Below are 10,773 nucleotides of genomic sequence, written 5' to 3'. Positions count from 1 at the left end.
TCCTCAGGGAAACCCCTCAAAAAACTAAAACAGTCAACAGTCAGAGCTCAACGGTCTACATGGAAAGTTGGTAACCCCCTGGCAATGAATGAGGGTGACACTGGTCCTTAAATACTGAATTGGATGATAATGATACAGTGCAGGTGTTCTGACACATCCCTGAGCCTGTAATTTTCCTCAAGGAATGGAAAAGTGGGAACAAATTCTTTACAGCAGGAACCAACTAATACATGAAAACTGAAAAACCTGAAACCATAAAGCTCTGAACCTGAGCAGTGACAAATATGGCATCCAAGCATTTCCAACAGTGTGAAGTGGGAACTATTAAGACCACCTTCCATTCCTCTCTGTACATCCATGTGCTTCTTAAACGGCATTACCACGAGTGGTATGAATCGCATGGACTCTGGAGAGGAGCATGCCACAAACAAATTGGCAATTTAATTCTCTTAGTGTTAATAAAAGACAGCTTAGCCCAGCTAAGGGGAACGTAATTAACAAAAATCCTTCCATTTATTTGCCTATCCCTTGAATGAACCTGTGATTTACTAATTAATCTGTTGCAGTTCACTTTCCTCACTTCAGTTAATGAGCAAACTTATGTCTGCTTTCACCCTGACCGTATCATTATGTCTCGTGAATAAATGCATGTGCCGACATTGTTATTATCTGTTACATGGCTGACAATGTATTATCATGCAGATTATGCATACCCCCCCCCCCCCCCCCCCCACACACACACACACACACATACACACACACACACACACACACACACACACATACACATTCACATACTACTGTTTTTCTGCTCATGTGAAAATGGAACAAGCCTGCTTATATGCAAACAACTTGGATACAGACACAATAGAAACACAGCACACATATAAACCATACACACACACGCACACACACACAGCCAGCTCTAAATGGACTTTCCCTCATTCTCCAAATGGTGAAGCTAACTGAGTAAAACAAGCGCTGCATGCAACATAGTGCAGGGTACAGTATTTAAATAACCGCAGTGGGACAGGCCCTCCATCATGGAAGGCTGAAACTGTTTGTCATTTCCTTTCCTTTGCGTCATGTGGCTCTTGCTTTTGGCTACTTCCTCTTTTGCTTTATATCAATACTGACTGAACTATTTGTACTTTCCACCACACTCTGAGCAGAGGCTTTGTGAGGAGACACTGTCTAATACTTGATGAAGATTCAAGCATGTCATCGGTCATGGATGGAGACCAGCATTCTTACTCATCCTCCTCATCAGCTTCACCAGCAGGAACACAGAATGACACTCCACCTAAGAGTGACAGCGGCCTCCCTGAGAGCCAAGAGGAAAACAAATCAACCGAGGAACTATGGTTTGTATGATCGCAATAAATCTAAAACAGGAGTGTTAGAAACCGTAATCTCTAACAATCTACCACAGCCTTACATTGTACACATTGAGGTATATTGCGTTACTTTAAAGCGTTTCTTTATTTATAAGAGAACGTCTGTGCTTTAAAGCTGCTGTAGTTTGGTCCACCCCCATGTTTTTATCTTCCTCATATGGTGTTTTGAGGTGAATCAAGTGTATCCAGTATATTTCATTGTTAGAATTGAATATAAATCTTCTAAAATATTTTAAAAATCTGTCTGAAATTTTTACAGATAGATATTTACACAGTTTATTGAAGATGTAGCTGAGCAAAAGGAGGAATGGAGAGTGATGGTGGAGTTTCCCATGAGATCATAAAGATGTAGGTTTCAGCTAGTTTCATTGGCTCCGTTATGTTGTAAAAACCACTAATAAAATGCTATCTATTACGTAATTCTATGCCTTCATCCTGAGACAATGTTGCTTTTTTATAGACATGGCCATTGTTCTTAATGTGGACACACTTTAAGAGAGGCCGTCTCCTCACCACTAACCAAAATGTTTAGTTTGTCTTAAAATAGGTATGTTGAAGTGGTGAAATTCCACAATGTTCACTGTTAGGATGTTCAGCTGTAGCTGTTGGCGGCTACATATGGAGAAAGATGCTGAATGACATTTGTCGGGGATGCCTCCAGCAAAGATAAAAGATATTATCTCCCTCTTTATCATATGCCAAGACAGTGAGCTACCACTTTACTACAAAAAAATAAAAACGGTGGCATTTTGGTGTTTGTCCAACTGAAAAACTTTAGGAAACTGGGTCATACAGTATATATGGTCTGACACAAACTCTAGAAACACTGGTTTAGGGAGGCATGGAATATCCTGCGGTCCCAATAGAACAGCTGAATCCACAGTGCTAACTCGCCAAGACAGGGTATTGGACATGGCTGAGTTAATCATTTCATGCCAGTATACTGACCTCTAAAACTAAGCTACGTTTTATTCCATTGTTTCATTTTACTTCTGCTTTAATTATATACTTCTCAAACTACAAAGCTGATGATTCACCTGTTGGAGGAATCATACAGCTTTATTTAAAGGTATTTCCTAAATTGTGAAAAGAAGTTCAAGAGCATATATATATATATATATATATATATATATATATATATATATATATATGTATATATGTATATGTATATATATATATGTGTATATGTATATGTATATGTGTATATGTATATGTATATGTATATATATATATATGTATATGTATATGTGTATATATATATGTATATGTATATGTGTATATGTGTATATATGTATATGTATATGTGTTTATAATTTTCAGTTATGAAAATATAATTTTGAGGTTTGTCAATAGCACTTATATCGCAGTAAAGCCCCCAGAGTGCAGAAATCTGCCAAGTCATTGTGTCACTCACCTGAGAAAGCCCCTAGAGGGCCCAACAGCCCACCCAGTCACCATCCCAATGCGAACAGTCATATGTTCACTATATTTTTCAATCATCAAGATAGATGCCACAAATTACGAATGTTTGACCATGAAAACATGAACTTAGACACCAAGATTAGGCAAATTGCTGTCATAGTCTTGAAGAAAATTACATTTTCTCTAATAGTGGTGATCTACGCTCGAGTAGCCACAATCTTAGCTGTTAGTGTATTGAACATCAACCATGTTTTTTCGTTTGCTTTGTTTTGTTTTGGGGTTTTTTGCCAATGTTTTTGGGCATTACCTGTTGAACCAGATGCTGTAATGGCAAATTTATGCCCAATAGTAAAAAAATCCTTTAAAAAATGTCTTTATCCAGACAGTAAACTTGATCACCTAAAAATTCCAATAATTTATTCCTTATTCTATGTCTGAAATTTCCAGAAAATGTAACCAAAACCCATCTATAATTTTTGGGCTATGTTGCTAATAGACGGACTGACAGACAAATCAACCACATAAAAAAACAGAACCTCCATCTTGGCGGTCTTCGTCTGAATTCTGTACCTCATTTTTTTTGTCCAAACTAGAGAAATGGAATAAAGACAAAACTTCAAATCATGAAATTAAATCTAAAATCATTGCCCATAATATAATAAAGCCAAACACATAAGTGAAAATGCTTTTAAGGTCTTATTGTTAGCTGTTGTTGTATGTAATGCTCGGCTACAGTAAGCTAATTTTATCTTTACGTGTTCCGATCATTTTCATCTCACAGCTGTTCCTGTTAAATATTCCTTATTATAGAACAAACTCTAATACTTTTAGAATAAAACAGCTATTTTATGTGTAAAATTAGCCATGTTATTTTGGCATTAGATTCAACAGCACTTGTATTACCTTCACCTGGCAATGTTGCTCTCTGATATTGTGTAACAAGGTTTTTCACAGAGCAGGACACTGTACATAAGTGGATGAAAGCATGTATTTGTGGAGGAGTTTAGCCTTAAGGGGGATGAAAGGTGATAGCAGATTGTGACTCTTTGTAGTACTAAACTCTGGGAGGTTACAGGAGTCCAACAGTATGTTTGTGTGAAGAAGCCCTGGAGGAGTTTCACGCAGAGTTGTGTGTGCTACTCTATGAGCAGATTCCCTTAGGGTATATCTGCCACATCCCTATCAGCTTTTTCTTCTGAACCAGACTATGCAGCCGAGCTAGTAGAAATTAAGCCATTTTAACCAATTAATCCATGCAAATATTTTCCTTTTCTGCGAGGGGTTCAGCAGAAATAAACATTTTCCAGGGATCATCACCCACATTGTTTCCACAGGCTATCAGTGCACACATATTTCTGATTTTAAACTAAGGCGTTGATTGGCTAGTAGAGCAGATGCAGAGAAATGCATCACAATGTGCTTGCGTGTGTTTGTCTGAGTGTCTTGAGTGCATAATGTGACTGTGCATGTGTGTGGGTGGGTGTGCATAATAGCTGCTTTTCGATTCTCTCTAAGTGCACTCTATGCAAGTGGGTGTTCAGAAGTGCCCTGACTTTCTTTGTGCATGCAAGTGTTTGCTTAATAATAGAAATGCTCTTCTAATGTTCATCACCGTGTGACTTGTATTTATGGAACATAGTGTCCTCGTTCTTTGCGTTTGTGTGTTTGTGTGTGCAGGACAGACAATCTGAGGTCCGTGGGTGACAGACTGCTGTCCACTGAGGAGCAGGTTACTCTGATCACTGAGAGTTTGACAGTTACCTCCAGTGACCAGGAGAAACTGCTGCTGCTCAACAAGAATACTGAGCTCCGTAGAGTTAACAAAGAGGTACAGCGACTCACTAAACCAGTCCAGAATCTCTACTGACTCACATTTCATTACTGATGTTGGCAATGACATTTAGTATTCGCTGAAAACTGGAGGAGGGCAGTAGGTGTTGGGTGAAAAGTGCTGCACAGCTGTAAAAGATGTATGATTTAACATTCGTTTTTGCACGCGTAACCCCAGCCTCTCGATTTTAATTACACGCTGCTTAGTAACTGTAACTGTAATGTATTTAGAGACTTAGAGACATACAGAGAATAGCATGAGGCGCCTCATTTCTGATGCCTACGTTGTTGTGGAGGCACACTGAGAATGAGAGCAGTAATGGAGAAATGAATGATGTTATTGATCACTGCAGTGGAGGCCTTGACAGTGATGACTATTATGTGATGATGATGATGATGACGGTGTGTCACAGCTGATGAAGCTGAATGAGGACTGGGACCAGGTTTACCGCAGTGCCACGTTGGGTCTGCAGAGCCGACTGGAAGCCTTGGAGCTGGAGAACAGTGCCATCAAACAGCTAAACAGTCGACTGCTTCTCAAAGCTGAACACCAACAAGTAAACACCCGCACACCAGCATGTTTGCTGCACTGGCCCATGTACTATATTGAAAGTTGGTGTAAACATAGCGCTTGGGGGGAATTCCTTGTTACAGACAGCATTGAATGTTTACATGTGAAATATTCACTGAATTGCAGAGTGCAAAAGAGTATTATGAGCAGGCACTGATGACGGAGATGAAGAAGAACCAGGAGTTGCAAGAATATATCAGGTTACTGGAAAATCGGATGCATCACCAAAAGGGAGACTGCAAACCTGTTAAACAGGTATTCCTCATGTCAGATGATCAGCTTCTGTCCAGTTCTTTCAATTTTCTTTACTTCATGACTGGAGTGTTGCTCATTGCCTCACCTTATGTTTTCACCACAGGGCAGCTTTAGTGCTGGGATGATCTGTCCCGGGTCATACCCCACCATTAATAACCACAGAGGACCCGATATCTCACGCAGCCATGTTTCAGGATACAGTGCTTCAACCACATTTCCCCCAGTTACATCCAGTCCAGAGGCAAGATGGCCGGGAAAATGCCTGAACAGGACTTCACTGGGAGCACTGGAAGACTCCCAGCAAGAAGTACAAGATTTAAAGGGGCAGCTGGAGGCACTGCGATGTCAGGTGGGCTTCTCTCTTCAGCACAGCATCAATGATCAACAAATGTTTAACATATTTCTGTCTAAAAGAATAAAACTGATGTCAAGTCACTGTTGCCGGGTAAAGATTTGCTTCATGCTTGTACAGGGGTTGTAGTGGGATGGTGAACTGCGCCACCTAGTGGTGCCTCTCTACTGGTCCTCTTCACAAGAAGACTATCTGTGGACACAAGATAAAGCTCTAACACTGGCTCACTGCCATGTTCATGTCTTGTGTCAGCAGACTGAGATTTATGAAGCAGAATATCAGACAGAGCACAATGATCACAAAAACACGCTGCAGGAGAACAGAAAGCTGAGGAAGAAGAGGGAGGAGATGTGCCAGCAGGTGGCGCTGCTGCAAGAACAGGTAATGTTTTATCATCTGCGCTCATGCTTAAACCTGCATGTCTTATATTTGTGTGTTAATCATAAAACACTCAAAGGCAAAGCAGGTTTCTTTCTACATTAAGTTTCAAGTAAAAGACCGTCCAAAGTGTTTTATAAAAGACAACAGAAGCACTACGCCAGGGTTCAAGAAGAAAAAATAAAAAAGATTTCAAAAGAAATTAAAGAAATTGAGTAAAAGGAGAAAAAGAACAAATAAAGTAGATAAAATGTGTGAAATTAAAGTTACAGTGTAGGGAATTATTTAGGTAGGAGGCAGCAACTAAAAAGCTTTTTAAAAAGGGACTTTTTCATTTTATTTATTTATTTGTTTATTTATTTGTAAAAAAAATTGTGTCATTTCCACATAATCCTTTTACTTCCACATTCACCTGAGGATCACCATGCTGTTTCCAAAATGATGATCTTCTGGAGAAGTTTGTAATAGTCATATGCAGATTGGGAGGCATCTTGTAGCTAGTGAGCTTTAGCTGCTGAGTAGCTGAAGACAAAGCGTCTTCTATTTGTATATCACACTGACTGGGACCTACAAGATTATAAAAGTCTTAAAATATAGTAGTACCCAGCCAAATCTCCAACAAAATACAGTCCTGGTGATTAGTGAGTATCCATGAACAATTGTCCATAAGTTTCTTCAAACAGAAGTGTGTGTGCTGTGTTAAAAGTAATTAGATTTTTTTTTTTTTTTTTTTTTTTGCAAAAATTTCAGGCAGTTGGAAAATTTAAAGTTAAAATTATAGCTGATCTGATTTTTAATCTGATTTTAAAATGATCTTTCATCATATGACTTAATTATTTCCTCTTTTCCACATCTCCCAAACCTGTTGTAGGACAAACACACACTCAGCTGCTGCCTAAATGTAAAGAATGTACACTCTCAAAAATAGAGGTACAAGATAAGGACATTTCTGTACCTTTAGGTACATTTTAAAGAAATGTTCTCTCAAAAGTACAATACTGGTCTTTAAGAGACCAGAAGCACACCTTCAGAGTACGAAAAAGGGTTCAAAGTGACATAAAGTACAAATTTGTACCATTTCAACCATAAAGGTACCTGCAGCATTGAAAAATGTAATGTTAATGGCTGTAATGTTACAAACTAGAGCAGAGTTGAGTGATGACAGTAGTACTACTTAACAGTCATTTACTACACCAGACAATGAAGGTCAGATGCTGCAAACTAAGTGTATGGCTGGTCAGTATTTTGAGTTTTTGAAGATTATTTCTAGATTAAAGTTAAGATAATATTGCTAAATTGCATGGACCAGGCCTAATCCTGTGAAAACAAAAAAACATAACTTGATAAGGTGAGGTTGAACTTGATAAGGTACAAAAATAGACCAGAACTGAAGGGTACAGAAATGTCTCTCAAAAGAGTACACCCCCAGCGACAAGCATTTGTACCTTTTTAGGTACAAGCTGGTACCTCTATTTTTGAGTGTGTATATTTGTCCCTGAAATCTCATAATCTCTGTTAATCCTACAATTTCCATTCTGAAATTGCTACAGCTCAAGATCTATGAGGATGATTTTAAACGGGAGCGGTCTGACAAACAGATGCTGCAACGACTGTTGCTACAGAAAACACCTGCAAACAAAGATCCAGTGCTTATTCATCGTTGCAATAATGATCAGCAGCGACTAGGGGGAGACAAGAGGACGCAAAGTGGAGAGAAGAAAAAGCAGCACCACCCACTTTGTCCAAAGCACAAAAACAGGGACAAAGAGTTGGGCTGAGGCTTGATGAGAGAGAAACATATGATCATACAGAGAATACAGCTGATTAAGTTGATTTAAGTGGGAAAAAAAAAAAAAGAATGATTTTAGTTGTTTTTTTTGTTTTTTTTTTATAGGAAAATTAAATCATTTGTACTGACTATCGTGAAAATAAAAGTATTATTTAAGAAAATCAAACTTTCCAAGAAAGTCCAAACATTTTTATACTTCCAAGCTTTGGTACTTTAATATATCTAATATAGTTATTCTGCTAATATTTCTGTTAAATGACTGACTGTTTTATATATAAATGTATCCTACATGCATGTGTGTGGATATGTATGGAACACCAATGTTACATCATGAATGTAAGACATTTAAAAATAATTTTACAGTGGTAAATTCTCCATGTGAAACACTGAAAGACAAGCTAACCACAGTGGTGGGCATACCACCACATAAAATCTGTGTCTCAGGACTTGTCACACATTTGGTGTTGTCTGGTCTGATGATGTCAAAATATGAAGGGAAATGATAAAAGAGGACTCTTTCAGTACATGTTGTCATTGAACCAGAACAGTTAGTGGTTCAGATACTTCTTTTCTTTGTTTGATTGGCAGATAATCACCTTGTTGGAGAACAATATGTTGTGCAATAAGTTTCTAAGCAATGAGCAGTTGTACACGTGCTCTGTAAAGTTTAGCATAAGTAAGGATTAGTTCCCCTTTAAAGTTAAAGTTTATTTTTATTACATAGTATAAAAAAAAAAGAAGAAAAAAAAAAGGGGGGGGGGGGGTATCCTGATCTTTTTCTGACTTTTTTGATAATCTATTTAAAAAAAAAAAAACAATGTTGTGACTGAAGAGCTTAGCCACAAGTCTGCTGACTTTTTCAGTTCCTTATTTCCTCTTTAACTGTGATTTTTTGTTTGTTTGTTTGTTTTTTGTTTTAATAGTTTTTAAAGTGATCTATTGTCAAATTACCAGATGCTTAACAATAATTTTTATGTGCAATGACAAAGTTGAATAAAAAGATGTTTATGTTTGCTATGTCACTGATTCTATTTATGGTGGCCCTCCAGGTCACTGGTGATCTGAACCACTGACGTGTATCAACAGTAGGGTACATGGGGTTTTCCTCTTAGAATTATTTTCTCAGAAAGCATAAACTGTTCCTGTTCCAGATAGGAAGTCATATTCCACTGACATATAAAATGACTGACGCAAAGGACTAAAGTAAACAGCATGAGAGGTGACTAAATAAAATGTGAGACACCAGGGGGCGGTGTCACGCTGCAACAATCTGCATGGTCAAACTCCTCCTGGAATTCACAAAAGTTATCTATCTATCTATCTATCTATCTATCTATCTATCTATCTATCTATCTATCTATCTATCTATCTATCTATCTATCTGTCTGTCTGTCTGTCTGTCTGTCTGTCTGTCTGTCTGTCTGTCTGTCTGTCTGCCTGCCTGCCTGCCTGTCTGTCTGTCTGTCTGCCTGCCTGCCTGCCTGCCTGCCTATAATATATATGTATGTAATAATACAGTGTCATTGAAAATACAATGAGATGTTAGACATATGAAGGGCAAAATGGAATGATAATAAAAGAATAATACATTGTTTTTCTTTGTTTATGTTTTTTTCTTTTTTTCTTTTACTTTGATTAGTATTTTTCATTATTTGCAAAGAAAAAGTCTGTTTTTTATTATTTCATTTAATTGAATTTATATTAGTCATGGGGAAAACTGTGAAAGTTATGAATAAATAAATAAAATACACAATATTTTCATCTGGGAAAATGGATGAATTTAACAGCTTGAAGACAGCTGGCAGAAAATGTGTCCAGTTTCATGAAACAACATCATTGTTCCTTTCATTTTCATCCTCAGCTGTCCTCACAACTTAATTTCACACAATATAAATGATGTTTCTGCCTGTGATCATTCATTGTTACTCTCTCTCTCTCTGAGTCTCCAAGCAGAAGCAGAAGCCTTTAATATAAGTTGGTGATGAGTGGAAAGTTGGGCTGATGCAGTAATTAATTCTAAATTACAGGTTTTTTTTTCCCATCAGAATTAAATTCTAAAGAAAACTAAAGTAGTTTTGTGAAACAGCAAAGACATTAAAATGTCCTGTAAGTGAGATACAGATGTCTGGTAAGTATCTGAAAAGACAAAGTTTCAGGTTACTTGGTGAAAGAATATGCTTTCAGTCGCTCTCCACACCTGGTTGACGTAATGGATTTCCTCCTTCCTGTTGTGTTTCTGAGAACGTGTACTCCCATATGATAAGATGTGGCATACTATTATTTTAAGGTTCTGACTCAGCAGTAGGAGTTTCCACAAGATGTTCTGAACAGTATATAATCTCTGCCTAGAAAGCACTCGGCAGAGTTGAACTCAGCGTGCAGGAGAAGTCAGCACAGCAGACAGGTAAGAAGACAGCATCATATTTTCTCCTGTAGTTGCAGTATTGATGATTAATAATTGATTTGCAGATAGAATTAGCTTGAACAGTTAGAAAAATGTAAATAAAGATGAAGTATTTTAAATGGACATGGCGGAATGAACTTTATTTACTGTGGTTGCACTTTTAGGATAGTTTGAAATCTGCAGTCCGGGTGCATGACTGCTGTCAGTGTTCATTAAGACAAAGGTTAGGTTGTTTTCTCAAACCGTTGTGCTCAGCAGATTTTAAAATAGATTTAAAAAACTCCTAATTTGGATGGTAAACTTCAGCCAGTCATGTAATGCGGTGTGGTGTTGACGAACAGGATTTTATTTCCTTCTATAAACATTTATTTTTTA

The sequence above is a fragment of the Telmatherina bonti genome, assembly GCF_933228915.1.
Source record: "Telmatherina bonti genome assembly, chromosome: 12".
NCBI classification, from domain to species: domain Eukaryota; kingdom Metazoa; phylum Chordata; class Actinopteri; order Atheriniformes; family Telmatherinidae; genus Telmatherina; species Telmatherina bonti.
Note: the sequence above shows the minus strand (reverse complement) of the source record.